The sequence below is a fragment of the Trichosurus vulpecula genome, chromosome 1 (assembly GCF_011100635.1).
Source record: "Trichosurus vulpecula isolate mTriVul1 chromosome 1, mTriVul1.pri, whole genome shotgun sequence".
Taxonomy (NCBI): domain Eukaryota; kingdom Metazoa; phylum Chordata; class Mammalia; order Diprotodontia; family Phalangeridae; genus Trichosurus; species Trichosurus vulpecula.
This window is the reverse complement of record NC_050573.1, coordinates 94047905-94074503: the sequence shown is the minus strand read 5'-3', so window position 1 is coordinate 94074503 and position 26599 is coordinate 94047905. Positions and strand designations below refer to the sequence as shown.

At 38.1% G+C, this 26599-nt stretch overlaps 1 protein-coding gene and 1 pseudogene across 1 annotated transcript in view; both read right to left on the bottom strand.

The window, feature by feature from the left end:
• COL22A1 (collagen type XXII alpha 1 chain) overlaps positions 1-26599 on the bottom strand; it is a 570107-nt gene that overhangs the window by 321853 nt on the left and 221655 nt on the right. The gene's annotated exons all lie outside the window — the stretch shown is intronic.
• Positions 1268-23066, bottom strand: LOC118854178 (annotated as a pseudogene).

The window sequence follows — 26599 nt, the reverse complement described above, 5'->3', positions numbered from 1 at the left end:
GTAGAAAAATGAAACAAAGTAGATAGAATTAAATTCAAAATCACATCTGCATTACTATGACATTCTTATCTTATGAAAATATACACTCAAAGGAAAAAAAAACATCCTCATGATAAGGAAGGGGTAAATCCAAAAAAAATCTTGAACTAACAGCATATAAATGTTGTACTGTCATTAATCTCAGTCTAAGGTTGGGGGGAGGCAGAGAAGAAAGAAATCTACCAGGGAGAAGAAATTGTTTTGCAACAAGGTCTGCTCAAGATAGATATTGGGCCAAATGGCATCCTCCGAAATTGAGGGAGGTGTAATGATTAATATTCAGCCTCATACCTGTTGCCTCTCTTACTAAAAGTGAAAGAATGACATTCTGTCCCTTGTCATCTACATGTGCTTTTGACATTCTCAACCTTCCTAACTATGGGAAGTTCATTCCTGCAAAATGGGAAATTACCAAACTAGCCTCCTTTTCACCACCTACCCTCAGTCTTACAAAATTTAAGGAGGACCCTTTCTTTTAAAAAGAAAAATAATTTATTTATTTTTAGTTTACAACATTCAGTTCCACAAGCTTTTGAGTTCCAAATTTTCTCCCTGTTCCTCTCCTCCACCCTCCCCAAGGCATCATGCAATCTGACATAAGCTTTACATATACATTCACATTAAACATATTTTCACATTAGTCATGTTGCAAAGAAGAATTATAACTAATGGAATGAATCATGAGGAAGAAGAAACGAAACACAACAAAAAAGAGATAGAGCAAATAGTATCCTTTGATCTGCATTCAGACTCCATAATTTTTTTTCTGGGTGTGGATAGCATTTTCCATCATAAGCCTTTAAGAGTTGTCTTAGAACCTTGCATTACTGAGAAGAGCCAAGTGTATCACAGTTAGTCTTTGCACAATGGGGCTGTAACTGTATACAATATTTTCCTTGCTCTGCTCCCCTCACTCAGCATTGGTTCATATAAGTCTTTCCAGGTTTCTCTGAAGTCATTTCTTATAGCACAACAGTATTCCATTACATTCATATACCACAACTTGTTCAGTCATTCCCCAATTGATGGACATCCCCTCAATTTCCTGTTCTCTGCCACCACAAAAAAGGGCTGCTATAAATATTTTTGTACATGTGGGTTTTTTTCCCATTTGTATGATCTCTTTGGGATATAGTCCTAGAAGTGGTATTGCAGGGCCAAAGGGTATGCACATTTTTAAAGCCCTTTGGGCATAGTTCCAAAAGGGGGACTCTTGCTACATTTTCCTTTAAAAGTCTAGAGACTGTGTACTCTCTACAGGATGGAGGTCTATGAGGAGTTTGTACATATTATTTAGGGCTTGTCTGAGGAATGGTACAGTAGTTCTGATTTCCAACAAGATCAGGTTATCTAGCTTGGCATGTGTTTCCTGTAGCTTGACAAAACTGTCTGCAGATACCCAGAGTTTGGCTATTTGAATATCCCACATATTCTTACTTAATCAGGGTATCGAGATACACAAATCTAGAGACATTTCCATCCCAAATGTTCAAATGCACCTCTCGTCAAGCATAATTGATTGGTCACAACTGAACACACTACACCTTAACCCCAACATCATGATGGCATTGGTAGTCTTCTGGTATAAAGGAAGAACAATCCCCAGGATCTGGATCTCATTTGCTTTGGGGGCATTATCTAAGGCATGGTTTAACAACAATTTGGTTAAGTTTCATGTAATAAAACTAGGATTGGAATAAATGTTTTCTACTTTATCTCTTGATGTCAAATATCCTCCAATTTTTTAACATCCATCCATTCAGGAGGAATCACTTGACATTTTTGTTTTAGGTAAATTGCCAGCCAAAGAGGTACTTCCACAGGTAAAGCAAGATTAAAAGTTCCCAGATTCCCATGCCCCACCCCCAATCAGGTAGATATTGTCCAGGCTCAAAGTGGGGATGGTGACCAGCTTCTTATAAACCAGGAACTTCACCTCGGCTGACTCCTGGACTGTGTATACAAACCCTGGGGTCAGAGGCCAAGGAAGAGTCACTGCCTTCCTGCCTTGTGGTACACAAGGACCCTCAGAAGAACCTCAAACTGATTCAGATTTAAAGAATAAAAATCATTCCTCTATCGACAAAATCCTCCTATTAAGAAAAAGCCTGGATAGATAATATTCATAGGAAGAAATACGAGCTATCAATATTCATCAAAAAGAATTCCAAAGAACTATTATAGAAATACAGATTAAAGCAACTCTGAGTTTCGCCATATACCCAATAGATTGGCAAAGATAACAAAAAAGGAAAATGGCAAATCCTGGAGGGGTTGTAGGAAAATAGGTGCGTTCGTGCATTACTGTAAATTGATCCAACTATTCCAGAAGCAATTTGGAACTATGCTTAAAAAAGTTGTTAACTATGCATATTCTTTGGCCCAGTGATATCACTAGTAGGTCTGTATCTTAAAAAATGGAAAAAAGAAAAGAAGAACCCATATGTACGGTTATATTATAGCAGCTCTTTTTGAGGTGACAAATAATTGGAATCCAAGTGTTCATCAACTGGAGGTGGCTGACTAAATGATGGCATGTTAATGTAATGGAATACTAGTGTGCTTTTCAAAATGATGAAGGGAACAGTTTCAGAGAAAACTGGAAAGACTTGTATGGACTGAAGCAGAGGTGAAGTAAGCAGAAACAGAAGAACAATTTATAGAGCAGTAACAACATTATAAAGACAAACAACTTTGAAAGACTTAAAACTCCCTATCAACACAATCACCAATCATGATTTCAGAGCATCCATGGTGAAACATGCTATTTACCTCCTGACAGAAGGAGATGGACTCATGGCACAGACTGAAAAATATATTTTTTGGGATATGGCCATTAGGGGATATTTTTTGTTTGATTATGCATGTAGGTGAAGGGGTGGGAGTGAGAGAAAATAAATTTCTCTTTATCAGAAATAAATAAATTGAATTTTATTTTAAAACGTTCTTTGGTGGTAGGATGTCTTTAAATTAAGATGTTTTTTTAAAAAAAAAAAAACGTGGCTATTAGTTTGTCTGCTAATCTCTCTGAGCACTAAAGTTTCTCATCTGTCAAAGGGATAAAGTCGTACTTGCACTCCCTGAAAGCATTGTTGTGAAGCAAGTGATTTGTAATCTTTAAAGCCCTAAAAAGTGGGAGTTGTTACTACTTATTAAAGCTTCTGACCATCCCTGCTTTAATGAATGGCTTAATAATCAATGAATTAATAGTAATGCTAGATAACATGTATATAGTGTTTACAACTATTATGTCATATGAGTCTCACAATAACTCTTTGAGGAAGGTCCCACATATTACAGATAAGGAAATTGAGGTTGTAAGACATTAAGTGACTTGCACAGGGTAAGACAATTCAGAAATGTCTCAGGCAAGATTAAAACTTAGGACTGCCTGACTCCAAGTCCAGCACTCTATATTGTCTGATGTCTAAAGTTCCCAAATCCCTTAATTTTCTTAAGGAAAGGAAAGCAGGAAAAATATTACCGATATCTTCATATTTGCCCTACTGATTTACATCACAAACTCCTTTTATTTATTTATCCAAGATGGTACAAAGTCAAATGTGAAACCACTGTCTAAAGACTCACAAAATTTAAGTTTTCTGAAGATTAAATTTAAAAGGGTGTTTGTGATGTGTTTTACATTTTTCCCCCAATTACTCCCCTTTCCTCTGCCTATCATAGCATAATTATATCTCATTATACCCACATTCTTTGGCCACATGCACTGTCTTTGTTCATGTTATGGCTCACTCAGCAAAGCCTCTGATGTGTCATTCTGGTACAGAAAGGACTCGACTTTTCCATGCCATGCCAGTAGAATGTATGCTCTATCAAGCTGAAAAGTCTTTGAGCTGGGACCTAGTAATGACATTGCCTCTGCTGTCTTATTTGTTAACCAAGGCCAAGTCTAAGTTTAAATGTTATTTCAAATCTATCACAAGGTGTAGTTTTTGTTTATTTTTCCCTTGGCAACATCAACTTTTGAAGTATGTTTTGGTACTTCAGAAAAACCTCAAGCACATCTTGTGTATCCTTGTCGGTTACAGGTTGTCTTGACTTTATAATAGTCCCCTCCTCCCTTCTTTTGCCCAGGACTTCTTCAATCCTCCCCTGTCCCTTTTCTGGAACCCTCTCCCTGAAGTTTTCATTGCTCATATCATCAAGTTTCCTAGCTAATTGGCACCTACTGCATGTGACATCAGAGGTGGGAAACCAATCAAATACACCTGAGCAAGGACCTACTCTTTCTTATAAAATATCTGGCTCTTTTTTTGGAACTCCTGCTAGAACCTCATGTGAGATATGTCTAAGGCATATAACCATGGCATCAGGATCAAAGGGTGCTGGTTTCATTACCTTGATGCTCTTCTTTCTCCTCTTATGGATTCCAGACCACCTCATTTAAGGCTGTAATGCCTCCATGGATATAGTCTGACCCTACAGATATCAGTTGTATCCTGGTTTCTTGGAAAACTGTGCTCACAGTATATAATTGTCCCCTCTAGTCCCACTGTCCCTACTGCTTCGCTGCCCCACTACACCATACCTTGTTAGGTAACTTTCTCTATATAAAGCAAAATTCTCCCAGAATAAAAGGCAATCATTTTTTAGTACTGGATTGCTTCAATGGAAATGCCTTAGGTTCCCAAAAATAGCTTCAATGGATTAGGACAAGCATCTAACTGAGTCATACAGGGATGGTGATCTATATCGAAAGAAGGAATTCTAGTATGACTGCAAAGTTATAGGTACATTCAGTGAATTTCAGCTACCAGAATCATGGATTTTTTTTCTTAATACTAGGAAAGTCACTGCAATTCTATAGGTTTGGTTTTCTCATTTACAAAAATGAATTGGTTGAATGAGATGGTCTTTGAGGTTCCTTTTGCTTCTAGAGCTATGTTGCTATGAATCTAAATACTGAAACACTGGAGGCATCATAGTAAAGTAGAGAGTGCTAGAATTGGGAGTCAGGAAGACCCACGTTCAATTTCACCCTCAGATACTTACTGTGTGACACTGGGCAATTCACTTAAGCTCTCTGTACCTCAATTATACTATCTGTAAAATAAGGGGAGGTTAGTCTCAATGGTCTTTCCAATCCCTTCCAGTTCTAAATCTACAATTCTTCAAGTTGATTCACTATTTGAGAGCCATTCTCAAAACCCAGTCACAAACACTGGTTGAATTTTATAATCATGGGTAATTATTTTGAAAAACAGAATACTTTCTCCTTCACAACCTGTATTTTAGAATCAGTAATAACCCAGGGATCACATGTATGGAGTCACAAAGGTAGCTGGAAGGAGGCCAAGTCTTCCATAGCCTCTAGCACAGTATGCCACTTAAAAAGTATAATATCAGAATACAGATTGTTTTTATTTTCCTTTAGGGGATAATCCTATGAGGAAAAAAAGTAACTATAAACACGTCTCTGTAAAATGCTGATGCCATAATAAAGATGCCACTTTTGCTGGTCCACAATTACTGTTAAAAAAGCATTGTTTAATTTGTATTTAGCTCCCATGGGTTCAGCTACCATCTGTATGCAGATAATTCCTAGATTGCTATATGCAGTTCTTGTTTCTTTCTTGAACTCCAGTTTCACATCATCAATTGCCCTGTGGACATCTCCAACTGAAGGTACCATTAGGATCTCAAATTCAATATGCCCCAAATAGGGCTCATTATCTTTCACCCCAAACTCTCTCTTCTTCCTCAGTACCATCTTTCTTTTGAGGAAAACACTACCCTTTCAGTTACCCAGGTTTGTAGCCTCAAATTAATCTTTGACTCCTCCACCTACCATTGCCCCTCACATCCAATCAGTTACCAAACTTTGTCAATTCTACCTCCATAGTCTAGTTCACATCCATAATAAAGGTCCGGCATCTCAAATTCAACCTGTCCAAAACAGAACTCATTATTTTTCACCCCAACTCTTCTCTTCCTAACTTTCCTATTTTTTTGAGGACAGCACCACACTTCAATTACTCATGTTTGTAATCTCAAAGTAATCCTTGATTCTTCCCTTAACCATTGCATCTGTTGCCAAGACCTGCCATTTTACCTCCACAGTATAGCTTGCATACATTCACTTCTTTCTATTCACACAGCCACCACTCTTACTCATCACCTCTTACCTGGAGTATTAAACTGCCCTAATTGGCATCCCTGTTTCCAGTCCACCTTTGACACAGATACAAAATCAATATTCCTAAAGCTCAGACCTGACCATGTCACATCCTCGCCCCAGAATAAAATATGAACTCCTCTATTTATTTTTTAAAACGCGACACAATTTGACTCCAACCTTACTTTACAGGCTTCTTCCCTATTAGTGTCTTTCACATACACTCCATTCCAGCCAAGCTGTCTTGATGGGTCCTCCCTATACATAACATTCTATCTTTTGCCTCTGTGCTGACTTTTCCCCAGGACTGGCAAGCATTCCCTCCCTCCTAACCTTCGCCTGAAAGAATATCTAGTTTCCTTCAAAGCTCAGCTCAAGGGAGCCCATCATGATCACTCCCTGCCCCTACATTTCCTAGTGATGTCCATTTAGAAATGGCTTTGCACATATATGGGGAGTTCCAACAGGCTTAGTTCAGTACTAAGACTTTTGAGAAATGGCATAACCTGTATAATTTCCTATGAACATATTGCTCCCTATAAGCTTCTTGAAGTCAGGGACTATACTGTTTTTGTCTTCATATCATAGCACCTGGTGTGCACAAAGAAGGCCCTTAATCAATAAGCCAGTCAGTAGATGAGCATTTATTAAGTGCCTACTCTGTACCAGGCACTGTGGTAAGCACTAGATATTAGATTTAGTGGATGAAGAAGTAATTTAGTTTGCTGGGAAAAAAGCTTGGACTTGGCATCAGGATCCAGTTTCATGTCTTGGTTCTAGACCACTATCTTAGTTATGTGACCCTGGACAAGTTACTCGGCTGCACTGAGCCTCAGGTTTTTCATATACAAATGAGGCAGCTATATGGCGTAATGGATAGAGTGCTAGACGTCATGTCAAGAAGACTTGAGTTCAAATCCAGCCTCTGACGTTTACCTGCTGTGGAACCCCAGGCCAGTCCCTTTACCTCTGTCTGTCTGAGTTTCCTCATCTGTACATTGAGGACAATAATAGCACATTCTAGCCGAGGTTGTGACATATTTGTGAAGTGCTTTGTAATCCTTAAAATGTTATAGAAACATTAGGTATTCTTGTTACTATTACTATTACATGTAATAATTCTGTTATCGGTGAGAACACAAATAGTATTAATGTTAGCTGGGTGACCCTGCACAAGTCACTTGCTTTCTATCTGCTTCAGTTTCCTCAATCATAAAACAGGGATAATGATAGCATCTACCTCACAGGCATGTCATGAGGATCAAACGAGCTGTTAATTGTAAAGCCCTTAGCACAGAGCCTGATACAGAGTAGCTACTATAGAAATGCTTATTCCCTTCCCCTTTCCCTTATATTATTACTATTACTATTAATTATTATCATACTAAGCACCTTGTATGTACTCTCTAAAGTTGGAAGATAGAGGAGTTCTCGTTACCATTATGGGTTCTTTGTATTTACTCCATTTCTCCAATACAAACATACTTCAGAAAAGTAAGGTATCTCAGTTTTCTACTGCAGATTGGTTCCATACGAAAGGTTTTACCCTCCTGGCAACAGGATTGCAACTGTCAGAAGCTTAGAATGCAAGAGCAGGAATGAAGGAAAGAGATGAAGAGCGGAAGAGTGAGACCCAAGCAGAAGGCAAAATAGAAATCAAGTTTGGGGCATTTGCAAGTTTCAAGAATTAAGGGCCTTTAGTGGTAAGAGTTTTGTAGACTACTAAACTTTTGCCAATGACCAAGGTACTTACTCCATGACCCTGCAGCTGAAGAAAGCTCCAATAGCTATAATTTCATTGTTTTGTCTACATCCCAATTCAATTCAATAAAATCCTATCCTCCTTTTGAAGAATAATTATTAAAAAAACCCACTATTATATGAAGCACCGCCCATAGTCTTTGAAACTAAGGCCAAATTTCTCCTTTGGCAAAGTCTCTCTAAGCCCCTCTTATATCTAATGCTTTCCCTCTGATTTCCCCCCATTTACCCTCTATGTATCCTGCTCTTACATAGTGTTTGTATGTTATCTCCCCCATTTAAATGTAAGCTCCTTGAGGGCAGAGACCCTGAGTTAGGTCATTGTTATCCTCAGCACTTTGCATAGTGCCCAGCACACAGTCAGTATTTACTAAATGTTTGTTGACTGATTGGTTGGCCTAGTCCCACCCATAATCTTAATCAAGGATATGGCTCCTACAAAAGGCCTATAATAAATATATTTGTAAAAGAATGAAAACAAAGTGCTAGCTGAAGTCCTAGAGTTTTGGTAAGGATTTCTACGTCTATCTTCTTGAATGCTAAAGACTGAAGAGCTTGAAGGAATTTTAAACATTACCTTGACCAAGAGTTAATTATGCAGTTTAAGAAACTGAAGCCCAGAGGGGTAAAACCTCAAGATGAGCAAGCACTTTGTCTCTTCCCAGATGTTTCACCTTGGGAAAATAGTTTTATCTCTCTAGTTTCTCCATATATAGAATGAGGACAATATATTTTTTGTTATAAGTTCATTGTGAGAAAAACTCTTTGTAAATCTTAAAGCCCAATAGGAATGGTTATAATGATGATATATGGAAGGAAGGAATGAAGGAACAAAGGAAGGGAGGGAGAGAGGGAAGGAAGGAAGAGGGAAGTAGGAAGGAAGAGAAGGAGGAAGGAAAGAAACACTTATTAAGCACCAACTAAGAGCTAGGTACTGTGATAAATGTTTGACAAATATTATATTATTTAATCCTCACAAAAACCCTGGGACATAGATGGTATTATTATCCCCATTTTATGGTTGAGTAAACTGAGGTAAGTAGAGGTTAAGTGAATTGCCAATAGTAACAGAGCAGGATTTGAACTCAGATTTTCCCAACTCCAGCTGAGTACTCTCCACAAAGCTGAGATTTGAACCTAGGCCTTTTGACCTCATGTCTAGGTATGTTTCTAATACATGACATAGTTCCAATTCCAAAAGTTTGAGACCTGCTAGATGAGATAATTTCCCAGGTCCCTTCTAGTGCTAAATCCTTGATCTTAAGTTCTTTAATTATGGGAAATTCACTACCACTGTTAGTTATCTTTCATTGGCAGATGGTTTTCATTTATTTTGTAGGATTATGAGGACCAATCATCAACCTGTTCAGCCTTCTTTCACTCCTTCCAGATGGTCAATGAACCTACTAAGATATGGTGCACATCATAACCAGACACAGTATACTAGATATTGTATGATGAAGGTCAAGGGCAGGGGACTGTCATTTCTCTTCTTCTAGACACTTTTATTAATGTAGACTGATTAAATTCAGGACTTTACATTTATTCCTAATGAGCTAAACTCTTGGTTTTAGTCAAGATCAATTTTGATTTCACTTCAGTCATATAACATTCAAGGAAATTCTCTGAGTTTTGTGTCATCCACAAATTTGCATCCACATCTATGCCTTCATCTAAGTTTTTGATGAAAAAGTCACATAGCACAGAGCCAAGGAGAGATTCTCTGGGGTGCTGCCCTCAGTACCTTTCCATAATTTGACATTAATCCATTAATGATTATTCCTTTGACCTTGTTATTCAAGCAGTTCCAAACACACTTAACTGTGCTATTATGGAGTCCACATCTTCCCATACTGTCAGCAGAAATTGTGTGATTGACTTGTCAAATATCTTGCTGAAATACAGGAGCTCTGCAGACTGTGACATTCCTCTGCTTAGTGGTATAGTAACCTTATCTAGTAATTCTAACTATAAGGTTACCAATATCAATTCAGAGCCACCAAAGGTCACAGAGGAGCAAGGAAAACAGCTGTCATGAAGTCCATGCATTTTATTCTGCCAAAGAAAAATGAGCTGCCCTCTAGCCTGAGACACTTAACATTATAAGTGAATTTAAGGATGCTAATTTAACAAGCTTCATTATGTCATTTTCCCTGGTAACCTTCCATTCTGCCCTAGTTCACACGGAATAGTTAAAAGAAGTAATCAAGGCCACTTGAAGCAGTCCCAGATAACAGTAAGCCAACACAAGTTAATAAGTTGGAAAGGGAAAAGCAGCTACTATTGGTCAAAATACAACATGGTACAGAAGGAAAAGAGAGCAGGATATGGCAGCTGAGAGTGCTGGATTTGGGAACAAGAATCCTTGGTTCAAATCTTGCTTCTAACACTTAGCACCCTTATGGCACTTAATTCTCTGAGACTCATCAATCATTTGTAAAGTGAGGATAATGATACCATCAAGAATTGTCAGACTACCGAGATATAAAAGATGGATTGGAGAAAGGAAATAAGCATTTATAGAGTGACTACTACTTGCCAGGCACTGTGCTTTTTACAAATATCTCATCTGAGCCTGACAACAACCCTTCAGGGTAGGTGTTTTTATTATTCCTGTTTTACAGTTGAAGAAACTGAGACAAACAGAGGTTAAGTGACTTGTCCAGATTCACACAGATGAGGCTGAATTTAAACTCAGGTCTTCCCCTGTGCCATTAATTACTTCCAACTGGAAGAAAAAAAAAGAGGAAATCCAGTTAGGGATATGAATCTGCACACTTACTTTAGCCAAAAAGAGGTAAGAATATGAAGAATTATACAAAGTTGTACTGATTCAGCTCTTGAAGGTTTATGAAATATTTTACATGTTACTTTATTTGATATGCACAGCAAAATGTGTACTGTAGATGTGATGTTCCCTATCTTACAGATGAGGAAACTGAGGCTCAGAAAGGTGAAATCATTTGCCCACAGTGAAATGTCTGAGGCAAATGTCCTGTACACCAGGTGAAACACTTTTATTATCACCTATTTTTTAGCAAAGTCTGATACCATGAAAAAGGAAAAACTGTCTATAGGATTCAGATGCTGGTATTTTGAATAGGAAGATTTCTTCCACAGTGGTTTTTTCCCCTTGAATTGTGGATTCAAATCCTTGTAGGCTGCAAACCTCTAGTACAGCTAACCTTTGTCTTGCCTTCCCCAGACCTTGGGGTGAGGGTGGGGGAGAGATGAGATGCTGCAGGAGGCTTAAATTTTTATTTACCCTTGTTAGCAACGGGCAAACACCCATTTGAAGCATTAAATAAATCCACAAAATGAATACTTCCTCTGCACCTTTCCTGAGCTCAAATGCCAGGCCTGCCAGCCTCAGTTCCCACCCTTAGGGTTGTCAAAGGCACTGCCAAGTTCACAAAGGAGGACTTTAAGAAGAAAACAACCATGACCTCAAATGGCATCGTTTACCTCAGAAGGATTTTTGACTTAAGCTAATATAGACTGAGATCTTCCTACTGGGGGAATGACACCCCAAATCACTTTACAGCCCTACTTAGAGCCCCACATTAAACCACATACCCCCTAATCCCTTTGGCTGCTTCTTGTTTCCACATGACAACCCTGGCAAGTACCCACTTGTTTGGTTCCTTTCTCTCCTCTAGCACAAAAGCCTTTAATTTGGAGATGAGGGTTTTGGGGGTTTGGGGTTTTTTTTTTCATTTTCTCTACCACATTTAACTTACCAGTTACCAGCTGCCCTCACCCTGCCATGGCCAACCACTACAACCACAGGAAGGTAAACATTTTAAGCTAGACAGGATCTTCGAAGCATACATTGGAAAGATATCTGAATTCAGTCAGGAAATCCCAAGTTAGAATCTCAGCTGTAAAATTTACTATCTGAATGTGGCTGTAGGCAAGTCTCCGAATAAATTCAACAAAAAATAAGAGTTAGCATCTACTCTGTGCAAGGTACTGTGCTGATGGCAAAAATGATACTGACCCTGCCCTCAAGGAGATTATAGTCTCCGGGTAGGGATACAGCATGTTCACAAAGTATTTAGAGCAAAATAATACAGAGTAGTTCCGCAAGGGAAAGAAAGGATGGGGGGATCTGAAAGAGCGTTGTATGGGGGTGGCACCTGAGGCAGGCTTTGTTCTTATCCTCTCCAAGTCTGTTTCCTTATTGATATAAAATAGGGAGTTCAATTAGTTATTTTCTATGATCCCTAAATACGTATTCTATCTATGACTAATTCTGTAGGTTCAGGAAATTTCAAAACCTAGGGAGTAGCAAGTAGCTATGCTTCTTATGACTTGTTCAACCCTGTACTAACCATCTCCCTTTGCTGAGACTCAGTTTCCTCAGCTGTAAAAATGAAGGGCTTGGTTGCAATCGGGAGTTCCTGACCAGTAGTCTGTGGATAGCTTTCAGGGAGGTCTATAAATTGGGAAAGGTGAAAAATTAGATCTTTGTTTTCACTTACTTCTATCTGGAATTTAATATTTCCTTTAATTATTTAAAAAAATTACTCTGAAAAGTGGTCTGTAGGCTTCGCCAAACTACCAAAAGGGGCCATGGCAGAGAAGTTAATAACTTCTCATATAGTCTCTAAATATATTTCTGACTTGACATTCTATAATTGCATGAATGAATTTTGCAAATAAGTCAACTGGCCCAGAAAAGGAAAATTAATTGTTCATAATAGAGCAGTAGTTAAATCATTGGACCTGAAGTTGAGAAGACCTGTGTTCAAATCCCACCCAAGATACTAATTAGGTATGTGATCTTGGGCACTTGATTTCTCAATGTCTTATTTTCCTCACCTGTAAAATGGAGTCTGTTGATTTGGGAAGGGGTGGAGAGGTAGGTAGGTAGTGCAGTAGATAGAATTCTGGGTCTGGAATACCAGTAAGGAAGACTCAAGTTCACATGTGACTTCAGACACTTACTACCTGTGTGACCCTGGGCGAATCACATAACCTGTTTGCCTCAGTCTCTTCAATTGTAAAAGGGGAATAATTAACAGCATCTACCTCTCTGGGTTGCTGTAATAATTGTTGTAGTAAAAGGTAATTATAAAAAGCTTAGCATAATGCTTGCCATAGAGTAAGTGCTATAGAAATATAAATGGTTGTCATTATTATTATTCTGTCCCTATATTCCTAGCACATAGTAGGGTAGGTACTTCTCTTATGATTTCATTAATAGAGGGAATTCCAGGGAGAAGAAACTCGCTCCGCAAATGCAGTTTAGCATGTTCGCTGTAATCTATGCTTTTAGAGATTAGCCAGGAGCAATGAGAGGTTAGAGGCAGCTAGGTGACACCATGGCTAGAGGGCTGGGCCTGGAGTCAGCAAGACTCATCTTTTTGAGTTCAAATCTGGTCTCAAACATTTACTAGCTGTTTGACTCGGGGCAAGTCACTTAACCCTGTTTGCCTCAGTTTCCTCAACTATAAAATGAGCTGGAGAAGGAAATGGCAAACCACTCCAGTATCTTTGCCAAGAAAACCCCAAATGGGGTCATGAAGAGTTGGACACGACAGAAAATGACTCAACAGCTAGAGGTTAAGTGATTTGTCCAGAGTCACAAAGCTAATAGCTATCTGGGGCTGGATTTGAACTCAGGTCTTGATGACTCCAGGATCAAAGCTTTAGTCATTGCTCCACCTAGCTTCTTAGGGTCCTGTAGTAAGTATCTACCTCACAGGATTGAAAGAGTCAAACAACTCAACGTATGAAAATTCTTTTCAAAGCTTAAATCCTGATATAAGTATCAACTATTATTATGATACTACAAAGGAACTTATATTTTAAAGCATTTTAAAATTTGGAAAGTGCCTTTTTCACAATATTCCTTTGAAGTAGATACAGCAGAGGTGGGGAACCTGTGGCCTGGAGGCCACATGTGGCCCTCTAGGTCCTTAAGTGTGTGAAGGCAGCTTTGACTGAATCTAAACTTCATAGAATAAATCCCCTTAATAAAAGAATTTGTTCTATAAAACTTGGATTAAGTCAAAAGGCTGCACCCAAAGACCTAGAAGGCCACATGTGGACTCTAGGCCACAAGATCCCACCCCTGAGCTAGGTCCCCATTTTGACAGCTGGGGAAACTGTGGGTCAAAGAAGTTAAGGGAATGGTCTCACCCTCAATCAGTTTAAGGGCTTGGCATTTTGGCTTTTAATCTACACACGAGGCTGCCTTTCCAACATTCAAATTCAACGCAACTTAATACATACTTATTAAGTATCGATTATGGGCTAAGCACGGTCCAAGGTGCTGGGATACAAGTTTAAAACAAAAGAAAAAGTAAATAGTCTCTGTCCTTAAAGACACTGATTCCTAATCTGGGGTCCACAGGTCCTTTGGGGGCTTCTGGATAGAGTTCAGGGGCTCCATGAACTTGGATGGGAAAAATACATATTTATTTTCACTAACTCTAATTGAAATTGTTCATTTCTTTCAGGTACTTTTTAAGGTTACTCTGAAAAGGGGTTCATGGGCTTCATTAGACTGCCAAAGGAGTCCAAGACACATAATAGATTAAGAACCCCTGCCCTAAGTAGGACATTATATTCTACTGGGAGAATCTAGTATATACACAAGCAAGTGAATATAAAATATGATCCAAGTAATAGACAGCAAGAGGAAAAGAGAAGATAGACCAGGAAGGCACTAAAAGAGGCAAAACCTGGGCTGTGCTTTGAATAAACACATTTGCTTGGTAAGGTTTTTAAAGTTCCTTCATCATCATCACCATCATCATCATCATCATCATCATCATCATCATCATCATCATCTGGCAAAGTGGCCAAGAAGACAACCAAAAATCATGGTTATGATGGACCTGCACCATTCCCTTCATTTGCTGTAAGTAGCTTCCTTCCACAGGGTTCTGTTGGGATAAATACATAGCCTAGGCAGTCACTGTTATGTAATCAAAGAAACTTATCAAAGAACTACCTAGGGACAGAGGGAGGAACAACTTCAAAGGCCATTTTCTTAAGTGTTCCTTTTTATATATGAAGACTAGTAGCCTGGCCTGTACACTTCATCCGAAATGCAGACAGCAAAATTTCAATTTTCAAGTTATCATTGAATCCAGACATTTTACAAGATGTGTTCCTGCTAATATGAAAATTGCATTCCCCAAGAAGAGCCAAACTGACACAGATATTTGATGTTTCATTATTATCTCAGCAATATCTCATCTAATCACTATTTATAGTGCTTTCCCAAGTTTTTCACTCCCCACTGTCAGTGCCTGAATGTATCATGAACTACCTCAAGTCACTATGAAGAAGCAGTAAGATTCAGTGGAATAGCTATAGGCCTGGGAGTGATTTGAAAAATATTATTGTTGTTTATTTTGAAAGTACGTTCTCAGTCTGACCTCATCTGCATTCAAAATACAGTACTACTCTGGCATATATTGCTGATTATTACAATGGGTTGGTAAGAGGATGAAATGTCGTAAAGTATGGTTATTAAACTATCCTTGTGATCCTGGACAAATAACTTCACTTTTCTAAGTCTTGATTTCTTCATCTGTAAAATTAATTAATTAAAAAGAATTCATACTTGTACTATGTAGCTAGCATATTTGTTGTAAGGCAGTAACTGGATACCATAAAATGCTATGCAATGATGACTTATTGCTACAGTCACCAACTATAGACCACAAAGTGCTACATAATTATTTTGTAATTATTATTAAAAGTTCTGCAACTTTTTTGGAATGATGTGTCCAATTAATACAATAAAATCATAGTTACACTTTACTTATCTGGGTTATTGATGAAGGCATTTGGCCCCAATTATCCAGTACATAGCAAAAAAACCCAGAATGTAAGCTAATGGAGTTACAAAGAAGAGACAAAGAAATACTCCAAACCTTGTATTTAAAATTTCAGTGCTTTACTTATAAAAGAACCCCTCAGGCTTCCACGATAGGGACCTAGTCCCACCTATTTCACAAACACTTGCTACATATATGCTTAATAACTTAGGTTCCTGGGAAAAAAAAGAGATTAGAAGCAAGATTGGGGCTCAAAGGGAGCTGTTAAGAGTCAGGAGCACAAATAGCAAGGAGAAGGTGAAAACTGACAATCTGTTGCAACAGCAAGTGTAAAAATAGAAAAATTTCTAATAGTAGACAGAAGAGCTCAGAGTGCATAACTGTCTAGGATAATTCAGTGTGGGAGCAAATGGCCTATAAAGCTTATAGACCCTCAGAGCATCCATTTATTCTCAGCTGCTCTGCTTGGCTCGGCCTCCCCCAGGATAAGCTCATGACCTAAAATCTCATCACCTTGGAGATCTATTCAGGTTCAATACTCCAGGCTTTCTTATTACCCTCAGTCTCCTCTTCCCTCTGATTGTTGGGCTGGGGAGTAGAGCAATGAACTCTCAAGACATTCTTATATAAAGGGCTTAGACTTTCCCAGTGACCTTCATTCACCATCAGATGCTCTGCTTCCTTTGGACCCTCTGGTGCTCCATATATCCTGTCTCACCCCAAGCCCCCACCTGAGATTATAAGCTATTTGAAGGCAGGGACTATTTTTTTTTCTTTTTCTAATTTGTATTCCCAGCATTTAGCACATAGAACCAAGAACATAGTAGGCACTTTATAATTGTTAATAACTACTGACTTTTGACATTGCTGAATTACAGCGCAATAACTTATGTTCATAACCATGACCCATCATCATCCTCATCGTCAAGCAAAGGGCAAATTATGTTTTCTCCCAGGAGGCAGGATGATATTGTGGAAAGAATAGTGTATCTGGAATCAGACAAGACAGGTTCAAATCCTGGCTCTTCAACTTACTAACCATTTGGCATTAGATAAGACACAACTTCTCTGAGACCCATTTTTATCATTGTAATATACTTGATTTTTGACAATTTCACAGCCTTTATGGTTCCTTCCAGCTCTAAATCAACGATCCTATGAGCTTTGCTAAGTTTCCAGGCACCATCTTTAAGCTCTAGAATTCTATTAGTTTATACTTCAATGCCTCTAAACTGTTCGCTTTAAGAACATAAAATGATCATAAGTATAATAATAATGAGGATGTTAACAACAACTATGACAATTATAGCAATAGGCTGGGGCATGTGTCAATCTCTCCAGGCCTTGACTGCTCCCAGGCCCTTACTGATTATTTTTGTAAATATTTTATTATTTTAAATATAAATATAAAATGAGAAAAGAAAAAAAAACGAATATTGCAATGTACACAGCAGAATATAAGCAGACTTAATATAAAATAATAAATTTCCATTTCAAGAAAACTGTGTAATAAATAATATGGGTTGTTTTCTAAGCTACCCAGCTTTTCTTTCATTCCTTATAGGTTTTTTTTTTTGTTCTCTGCTGTGCACTTTTTACTTTATTTTTCCCCTCCTTTCTCCCCACTCTAAATAAGGCTACAATTAAAAATGGATATATATATTATACATATAAATATATAATATATATGTATACACAAAATATCTATAAAAATACATATTTATGTAAGACCATACTATGTACATCTCCACTTGTGATATCTTTCTATGAAGGTAGATAATATCTTCATTTATAGGACCAAATCTTTCCATATTTTTTGAAATCAACCAGCTTATAATTTCCTACACCACAGCAATATTCCAACACAAGCAATCCTATCAGAGTGATTGTCTATGAAAGCTTTCCCCCCACTTTTTTGCATTCCTTCTATTCTCGGCTACAATAGTTTTATTTATACAAGAAATTTTAATTTAAAATAATTGAAATTTTTCATTTTATGCTTTGACAATACTCTCACCTCATAGTTTAAAGTCTGATATTGCTGAATCTCCTTCCTTTATATCTTTTTATTTCCCCTGGTTTCTTTGAAATTCCTGACTTTTTATTCTTCTAAATGATCTTTGCTATTATTTTTTAACTCGGTAAGATAATTCTTTTAGTAATTTAATTGGGATGATATTGAATACCTTTTTGATTTTTCCAAAATACATCTGAGAATGATTCCATCTTGATATCTGCCAGTTTATTCAGTGTGCCCTTGGAGGTGCTCTATCTGGGCTAGATGACTTCACCTCATTGAGGTCCAATCTTACCAAAACGCAATAACACTTGCTCTACCTAGCTCACAAGGTTGTTGAGATGAATAGATTTTGTTAACTGTGAGTAATATACACATGGTTAGGGGAGCTATTATTATTATTTTGGTTGCTATTATTGCTTTCTTTCTCACCCTCTATCACCTCTAACTCTGGGTGATGGTGAGCATTCAGAAAATGCCTGCCCACTGGTGGACTTAACCAAATTTAGAGGAGACCAGTCTCTCCAAAAGAGTTAAGGTGGAAAGGGAGGCATTTCTAGGTTTGATTTCTGACTTTAAGTCCTTATGAAACACAAACTTCTGAAAAAAAAAAACCCTTCAACATTGCAGACTGAGGGCATAACACCTTTATTTATTGTAACTTTTAGCTGTTTATCCCCATCTGACAATGCTATTCCAGTGTACATAAGCCACTAACCCCTCCCTATTCCAAACCCTTTAATTATTGTAAAAATAGAAACCACTCAACCACAGTTCTCTAACCTGATAACCATGAATAATGCACATTAATGCATAGTCTAAGAATAGGGGATTCAGCATGCTGACAGAGCCAGACATGAGCTGAGAGAAAGGGGACTAGGATGGAGGTAAATTGAATAAATATAATTTAGAAGTGTCACACTTACAAACTGATTATACAAATACTTTTCTTGGAGATATTTCTTGCACTATGGTGCTGACCTTATAGAATGAATACTTTTCTGAGCTTAAAAATTATCCATGGGTGAAGCTCATTTCCCCCATGACCTAGCCCCGAGGTGGTCAGTTAGTTTTGATCGTTAAGGGCTTCTACTTGTCTTTTGAATGGTAATAATAACGCAGTTAAAGAAACACTTTAAGTAGATAGTGAAGGTCTTCTCTTCATGTTATAGTCAAGAAGACCAAATCTCAAAGAGATGAAGTGAGTCACAATAACATAGTCCTTTCTTTCCTATCTGAACCCAGATTGAAACCCAGACTTCCTGACTACAAATCCATAGCCATTTCACTGTTAGTATGATATCTAACTTACTTGTACTTAGGCAGCACATTTATTCACAGTGCCCCTGCAAGTGAGGTGGTATAAAAATATTATACCCCATTTTACAAACAAGGGCAGCTAGATGGTGGAGTGGATAGAGGCCGGCACTTGGAATCAGGAACACTCATCTTCCTGAGTTCAAATCTGACCTCAGACGCTTACCAGCTGTGTGACCTTAGGTGAGTCACTTAATCCTGTTTGCCTCAGTTTCCTCATCTGTAAAAATGCACTGGAGAAGGAAATGGCAAACCACTCCATTATCTTTGCCAAGAAAACCCCAAATGGGGTCATGAAGAGTCAGACCCAATGAAATGACTGAAACATAACAATTTGGCAAATTAGGAAAATTGACATCAACATCACTACTTAAAAGTATTTCCCTTACTCTCTGAGAGAGTCCAGGAGGTGAATAATATATATCTCTCCTCTGGAAACAGGGGTGGTCATTGCATTGATCAAAGTACTTAAGTCTTTTAGAGTTGTTTTTCTATGTATATTGCTGTAGTTATATAAATTGTTCTCACAGTTCTGCTCACTTCACTTTGCATCAGTACAGACTATGCAGGATTCTCTAAAATAATTTCTTTTATCATTTCCTATGGGGTAATAATATTACACTACCTTCATGAAATTCTTATGTTCAATTTGTCTAAGAGGCAAACTAGGATGACCTCTGAGATTTTACTTTTCTTTTTCCCCCTTCTTTGTCCCCCATTCAGATGTGTTATAGTAATTATGGTAGGACTCTTATTGGTTTCTCTTTTGGAATGCTGAGGTAATGAGTATTGCCTTTCAAATGTAATGGCAAGCAAAGTAAACTTTTTATTATCTTTGTTTTGGAAGTGCTTCTCAGCACTAGGGAATCTTTGATTGAATCCGGAGTCTTTGATGACCTGCTTATGTCAAGGGAAAGCCTAGTTCACATGAGTTTGAGTCCCATGTTTGTGGCATCCCTTGCCCCTGAGACCTGTATATTAGATCTGAAGTTTTGCCTTTGGGGGCACACTCATTGAAAGAGTGTTGATGACGAGGCTCTGGGTAAGCTGTTGAAGCAACCCCACCCTTTGAAAAACCAGATGTTGGTGCTTCTCTGCTAACTATGTATTGTGATTTGGTTAGACAGAAATGTTGATCTGTTTATATTGTTTCCATTTGTAATTTCTGTTTGTATTTGCTCTGAGGTTCATGCTGCTAGCTTTTCCTCCTGAACCAAGTGAATGACATATGTATATTTAATTAAAGTGAGATTGTTAATTCCTTAAAGTCGCTTTCCTTAGAAAAGCAGATCAAAGGATCTGTGCTAGCAGCCCTCCTGTGTGCTGGTGTTGTTGGTCCTTCACCTCCATAGAAGCTGCTAGCAACATTGTTGTTACAAGGATCAGGAATGTGGCTTTGCTCAAAGTTATTCCCTCCCTGGTATCATCCTCTTTGACTCTGACCCCCTTTCTATCACTCTCTCTCTCTCTCTCTCTCTCTCTCTCTCTCTCACACACACACACACACACACACACACACACACACATACTCCAAATTGGGCAGCTAGTCATACAATGAATAGAGTGTCAGGGCTGGACAGACACTAGCTGTGTGACCCTGGGCAAGTCATTTAACCCTCTTTGCCTCAGTTTTTTCATCTATAAAATTAGCTGGAGAAGGGAAAAAAAGGCAAATCACTCTAGTATCTCTGCCAGAAAACACCAAAGGGGGTCAGAGTCAGACACAACTGAAAGAACTGAAGAACAACACTACCAAATTATTATTGTTATGTGTATGTTTGTTTCAACCTCCTTTATGAAATTCACTTCACACCTGCTCTTCTCTTCCTCCATGTTTATATACTCATGCATTTCAATTATGAGAAAAAACAAGTTCCATCCCATGTTTTCCTCCATTGTACAGTAGTGTTTGATCCTCCCTTCTTGTTTCTCAATTCAAACCCTCACAATATATCCAATCTATTCCTAGGACCTTTGTTTTCTGAAAGGTTGATTACCTGCTTCTTTCTCTACTATTAGAATGTTAGCACTGCATCATCATACAGCTCCTTAAAATTTCTCAAATAACTTTCTCTGGGCTCTTGTGTTTCTATTTCAAAAGTTCTACTTATCTCTGGATTTTATATCATAAATGCTTTAATGTCCTTAATTCTTTCAAGTCATTCTCCCATTCCCTTGGATTACAGCATGTTTTAAAGAAAATTATTCTTGGTTGCAAGTCTATATCTTTTGTTTTTTGGAACTGTATTCTAAGATCTTGTCTTATTTATGTTAGAAACTGACAGGTTTTATGTGATTTAAATATGTTCATTAAGTGCTTCTTTCTGGATATAGTCAGTATTTTTTTTCTTTGATTTTAGAGCTCTGGATTTTGACAATGACATGCTTGGGATATTTCCTTTTGAAGTTCCTTTTAGGAAGTGGTCAGTGGGCTCTTTTTATTTTTACTCTGCTCTCTGATTCTAATAGATGTGGGCAGTTTTCATTTATGATTTCTTAAAATAGGCTTTTTAAATCATGGTTTACAAGCTGCAAAGAATGAGTGCTGTGACCAATTTCAATGACTTCAGGATCTGAGAGTCTAATAATTCTTGAATTCTCTCTCCTTCATGTGTTTTCCAAGTCAGAAATTTTTGATATCTGGTATCTTATATATTTTTTTAAATTTGATTTTGTTCTAATATTCTTGTTGTATCATGGAACAATTGATTCCTGCTTGGTCTATTCTAGTTTTCAGAGAGTCCATTATTTAAGGAACTTTTTCTCCTAAGCTATTCATTTTCCTTCCAACTCTTTTCTCCAGAGTTTTTATTTTATTTTTTTTATCTTGCTTCATTTCTCCTAGTTATTTATGCAATCCTTATGGGAAATCTATTTCTTTTTCCTTTGAATCTCTACTTGTAGTTATCATGGAGTTATTTGCCCCTACTTTTGTGGGCCTCCAGATTTGCAAACGTTTTTGATACTAGTTGTCATTTTCTTTGATTTACTCATTTTTCCAGTTGTAGTTCTTGAATTACGACTTTGTGTTAGGGCCATGTTCCACCTCTTTCTCAGCTTTTGGGCTCAGCAGTTGGCCCTGTTTTGTATCTCCCTGGGTCACTTCACTCTATTTCCACTTGACTCTATTTCCCAAGGTTATGCCTCATGGATCTTTGTGATTCTGACAGCTGGATCTTCAGGGTCCTTTCTGGTAACTCAGGACAGAGTCTTAAGGACCTTAGAGCAATTTGGTCTTAGAATTAGTCTGCTAGTTATTCAATGCCAGTTTCTGCTGCCTGGGATTTTTAAGGTCCCCAACCTAGAATTATCTGATCACCCTGGGGCTTTCTTTGATGAATCTTCCACTCATGGTGCCTCTGGAAACAAAGGCTTGTAGCCTAATTGTCTCTGGGCACCCTGGGAGGCTACCTTTGCTTAGTGATGGTGACCCTCAGACTTCATGCTGACCTTTTTGTGCAGTTCTGGTGTAGGAAAAATCACTTACTATATTTTTTCATTGGAGTTCTTAATCATCATTTGGTTTGCTGTGGAGTTTTCAGGGTTTTGCTGGAGGTATATGGGTATATGGGAGGTATATGGGAGCTGAGCAGTCTACCTCCTGATCAAGCACCTAACGATCTTGGCCAGAAAGTCCAATTCTATTCTTTCCAGCCTTACTTTTTTTTTGTCAAATGTTAATTTATTGCAATAGTCTCCTTTGTAGCTTTTAACTTGCTGGGCATTCCACAGTACCACTACTGATGTCATCAATGACATCATGGGGATGTCTGCCATCAGTGTTGCAGCCCACAGATTTGGCTGTTCCAAATATATCTTTAATGATTCCAGAGAGGTCTCTTGCCAAGGATTGGTGACTTATCTGTCAAGCAATGTTGACAATCTCACCAAGACTGATGTTTCCACTGTGTTTAATATTTTTCTGCTTCTTTCTGTCCAGAGGAGGTTCCTTTAGGGCTTTGATGATCAAAGCTGAAGCAAAAGGTACAACCTCCATCTGTGCCTATCTGTTCTGAATGGTAAATTTCACTGTGATCCTTAGCCCTTGCCAGTCACCAGTTGCCTTGATGATGTCATTGCTAATCTTTTTGGGAGAAAACCCAAGCAACCAATGTGGGGCCACAGCTGATGTGGCACTGACTTCACCACCTGTGTACCTTGAAACACAACTTTAATTTCATTAGGGTCAAATTTAGGTGGCATGGCAACGACCAAAGTGGAGGCTCAGCCTGGACACTGTGGGGTGGCTGCCAGTATCAGATGAACGGGGATTTGGGACAAATGAAAGAAGTTGCTCCTTCACCACCAAGAGCTGGGAGCCAAAAGTCGAGCTTTATTTCATACTTCTCTTCTTCGAGCCAAACTGGATTACTCCTCCTTTTTCTTACCTCTATTTGTAAAACCCAACTCCATGCTAGAACTATCTGTCTATCAAAATCAGGCAATCAAAAATCAGGCAAAAATCAGCTCTAAACTATCTGGTTCCCAACTAACTTCCCACCTTTATTTCAAATTATTCCCTTTAATGCACTTTCAATTTCAACAAACTAGCCTCTAGCTATTTCCCATGTATAACAATCCACATTTGACCTCCATTATTTCATGTAAGTTGCTCTTCATGTCTAAAATGGACTGTCTTCTCACTTGCGCTTTGTAGTATACCTAGTTTCCTTCAAGATACAAATTGGGCACCACTTCTTACATAAACCCTTCCTTGATGTTTCTCCTTATCAGTGCTATTTCCTTTTTAAAATTACTTTTTTATTGCCTTGTGTTTTTTTTTTTAATTTTGACTTCCTTTTGTACATGTTGTGAAAGAATGACAATTCTTTGAAAGTAGAAACTGTTTCTTTGTATCTTTAGATACTAGTACAGGGCCTGGCATCTAGGAGGCATTTAATAAATGTCTGTTGAACTGGATTAAACTGAATTGAATTGAACCCATTTGTCTTAAAGGCAGAACTCAGGTCCTATTGCTTCCATAGTACCTTCCTCAGTTCCCCCATTCATAAGTTGTCCCTCCCACTTTGAATATGTCTTCCTTCTCTTTTTGAACTGTTCTATACACTTAATCACTTTCTAATTTCTATCATACTTGTTTCTGTACACATATCTCTCTCACTACTAGATTCTAAACTCTTCACATTCAGCATTATGTACTTTCTCATATCTATGGAAAGAAACAGGCATGAATTACACTGGAAAAGAAGGCATGATTGGATTGTTATTTGCCCTAGGGAATAAAACGACTATATTGCTGAGACTCAGAATCCATCAAAATACCCAAGTTATTATTAAGAAGTTTTAAACCTACCTTTGTAACCTTTACCCATCACTCCTACATCTGACCTACTTCAAATCGCTAGGCTGACATCAATTAAATGAGAGAGCACTTAAGGTACTTTTTAATCAGAATGTTTTCATAAACGTCACCTATGAATACTATTGTCACTCCTGGTTCTCCCATGTTTTACCCACTCACAGAATATCTGCATTGTATTCCCTGAAGGGAAGAAAGTTTTTGATTATAGCTGGAGGCACAAACACGGGAACTCAGGTCACTGGGTTCTACTCCCAGCTATGCCAATTATTGGATATGTGGCCTTGAGCAAATCACTCCCCTTCTCTAATCTCAGTTTCCCAACCAGTTCTCAGTTCTTTCTAGCTCTTTCACCCTAAATCTAACCCCTTCCAGGTCTAACATTCTATGTTAAATCTATCCATCAGGCATTTTCTAATATTCTATGTCCTAAGGTCCCTTCCAGTTCTAGTATCCTATGTTCAATCCACTCAACATTCTAGCGTATTATAAAAATCTAGGTTCTAAGTTCTCTCTCAAGTTTGACAATCTATATGCTAAAAATCTATGTACTGGGGTCCCTTGCCCCTAAGGATAATCTATATATCTACATTCTATTCTAAAAGCTCTCCTGACTCTGACATTCCATGACTATGTGAAGGGGTAAAATTGAAAGAATAATTTTGTTGGCTGAGCAGTTGATTAGACTCACTCAATCAAAACCTACAAGAAAGGAAGGGAAAAGGGGATGGGAGGGGAGGGGCAACCAGAATATACGCCATCTTGGAGTGGGGGGGAGGGTAGAAATGGGGAGAAAATTTGTAATTCGAACTCTTGTGAAAATCAATGCTGAAAACTAAATATGTTAAATAAATAAATTTTAAAAAAGTGTGCAATCAAAATGAGCACCTCACAATCAGGAACAAGAAAAATCAAGGGGCCCCAGGCTTTTATTGAAGGGGATGTGTTTTTATTTTGCCAGAGCCTGGTTCATTGACGGCTTGGATGAGGGTTGTAGATACCCAAAGCATTTAGGGTTAGGGTTAGTATTTGAGTATTCATTAAAGTAAATAATTTAGAGTGTTCCCTTTCATGTGAGGCCCTGAGTTACGGCCTGATTTCAGAGAGTTTACAGCCAGCTCTATTTGATATCACTGAAGAAGCAAGAGAGATTCTGACCTTTAAGTCCCAGAGATCATCTGGGACACCTGGTATAAACTCTTAGTGTCATTAATTTCCCAGTTGGTTGTCTCAAAGGGATGAGGTGGGAGTTGGCAATGTTGGTAGTAATCAGTTTGAGGACCTATCTGATGTCAATGATACCCGTAGCTCATGGTTTTATAGGATTTCAAATCTTATAAAAGAATCTGTCTCACAGCAACCCTGCTAGATAGGTGTGGAGGTGGTACAAAAATCATTTCCATTTAAGAGTGAAGGGAACAAAGAAAGGGAAGGGAATAAGTATTTATTAAACACCTGCTTTGTACCAGGAATTATTCTCTAAGTGCTTTATAAATCTTTTTATCCTTATTATGACCATAGGAGTTAGGTGCTTCTATTATTCTCCTTTTACAGTTGAGGAAACTGAGGCAGACAGATTAAGTGACCTGTCCAGGGTCATACACCTAGGAAGTATCTGAGGCTAGATGTGAATTCAGGTCTTTCTGACTCCTGGCCCAGGCTCTATCCACTGTGTTACCTAAGTTCTCTGATTCTGAGAATGAAACTGATGTTGATAAAGAGATTTTCCCACATCTATAGAGCTAAAAAGTATCAAAGTCATGTCTGGAACCAAACACTTATAACTCTAAATTAGTTCTCTTTCAGCTATGGTATTGTTGATAATAGGAAGCATCAGGGATAGGATTTGAACTGAGAACCTCAGACTACAGAGTCTTTCACTATATCATATTGTTTCCTTCTTCACTTTAAGTCTAGGGGTCCAAACACTCTGCTAATGGGGCCACTATCTCAAAAATACACGCAAACATATTTTTTCACTCCTAAAATAGCCAAGCATGCTGTCCCATCTATTTCTGCCAAATAACATACCAACAACATCTACCAAACCTCACACATACACACATACTCACACACAAATGTACATCCCCCAGACACACATGTACATGTGTATTCACGAGCTGTGTCACCTACAATACTTCTACATACTCAGAAGCTCTTTTCTCCACATAACATGCATATTTTAATACTCCCACAATACCCACGCACTC